The sequence below is a fragment of the Euprymna scolopes genome, chromosome 14, assembly GCF_053919585.1.
Source record: "Euprymna scolopes isolate OS-2025 chromosome 14, ASM5391958v1, whole genome shotgun sequence".
Classification (NCBI taxonomy): domain Eukaryota; kingdom Metazoa; phylum Mollusca; class Cephalopoda; order Sepiida; family Sepiolidae; genus Euprymna; species Euprymna scolopes.
Window position 1 is genome coordinate 115,871,454 of NC_136495.1, and position 1,937 is coordinate 115,873,390.

At 36.6% G+C, this 1,937-nt stretch overlaps 1 pseudogene; it reads left to right on the plus strand.

Moving 5' to 3' along the window:
• Nucleotides 1-982: 982 nt before the first annotated feature.
• Nucleotides 983-1,098, plus strand: LOC145293613 (5S ribosomal RNA; annotated as a pseudogene).
• Nucleotides 1,099-1,937: the final 839 nt, after the last annotated feature.

Below are 1,937 nucleotides of genomic sequence, written 5' to 3' on the forward strand. Positions count from 1 at the left end.
AAAAAAACGATGACCATTACCTTGTAGAACAGAATACGTGCTCTCTAAAGATATATCCGATGCCTCCGTTCAGTCGCGAAAGACAAAGGATAACCCCTGTATGGGCATGTGCGCGTGTAATTGTGAGGCAAGGATCACGCAATTCAACCACACCTCTCCTGAATCGGCACTGTTTGAGTCCAGTGGCAAAGAGAAGTCCAAGACGACTGGAAACAATGCCGAGATAAGCAGAGAGCACATATAGCACCTGGATATCTCAAATGGTCACCCATTTAGTACTGACCAGGTTAAACATTGCTTAACTTCAGTGATCCAGCGGGAACCGGTGTGTCAACGTGATTATAAGATATATAATGTATAATGATTTATAACACTTTGCAAAATATCAAAACATGTTTTAGAACAATTTTTTATGAAATGGCGGGAACTTATGCAGCAACCTGACAATTGTTAGAGTAAAATGGATAAAAGCCGTGTCACCTGCTACTTTTTTTAAAAAACATTCACACAGTGTTTAGTTTATCTAAAGATTTGGCTTACATCTACTTCCTATTCTATTGTTACTTTCTTTATAGCGACGCGCCTTTCTCTTTTGTGCATGTGCTGAATTAATAGTTGAGCTTATCTTAACTCGTGTGTGCTTGTAGTACATGTTTTAGTAATAATTTAATTTTATTTTTCTTATGCATTTTCATCCTCAAGTAATGTTTATTCTGTATATGCAGTTGGTCGCCATTTCGTTTCTACAGCTTAATAAATTTTGAAGGCCCTTAAAGTTTAGAATTTCTCATTTAGTCATACTCTACATAGATCGTCTTAATGTCAACCTGTTATTATTTTCCACTCGAATATTGGCGAGTGTCTGCTTTCTTTTGCTTCGAGTAATGGGTCGCTAATTTTGTTTTTATTCTGTTTTTTTGTTATTGAATGTATTCTTGTGGTCGTAATATCTGGTTTTGAAATTTAAGGTGGTAATACCTACGTATACGGCATAATCGCGTTGATACACCGGTTCTCGTCAGATCACCGAAGCTAAGCAACGTTGAGCCTGGCTAATACCAGATGGGTGACCATTTGGGAATTTAGGCGCTGTATGTGCTCTCCGCTTATCTCGGCATTTGTTTCCAGTTGCCTTGTACATACACCTCACTTGACACTGATATTTAACAATGTCGACTCAGGAGAAGTGTGGTTGGAGATCGCGCACCTCCTGCCATAAAAATTTCACGCGCAGACACCCCTTCGTGGGTATCCATAGTCTGTTAAAGACCGAAGGAGCCCTTTTTACCTACGTAATTATTCTTGTTATTCGGGATTTCCTTGGTAAATATTGTGGCATGGTAAACAATGCCTTTGGTTAGGCATTTATTTTGTAGTCTTTACCAGTCTTAACTTTTGAAATACAAACTTTAATTTAGGTCATTATATGAAAATAATTCCATAAAATCACCAGTAGATTCTCTGCAATGTCACTGAGCCCCCCCCCCACACCCTGAATAGAGAAGGCAATAAATCGATTTGATTGACGCATGTGCGATTTCACGGATTTCGTTGACAATGTATTGGATGTGTAAAACATTCGTTGATCTTCATTTAATCCTGAGCAACGTCTCCCTGCTAACCCTTTCTCTCTCTCTCTCTCTCTCTCTCTCTCTCTCTCTCTCTCTATATATATATATATATATATATATATATATATTTATATATATATATATTTATATATATATATTTATATTTAAATAAGGGGGTAGTCACCGACAATGTGTATTTTTTTAACATTATTTTATTATTCCGTGTCTTGGTTTTTCATTGAGAATTCTGTTTGGATCATTGTAATAATGTTTTTAAATCATTGAAATCGTTTTTACGCGTTTCAAGCGTCCTCGTCAGAAATTATTTTCAAAATATTTGAAAATAATTTCTGACGAGGTCGCTTC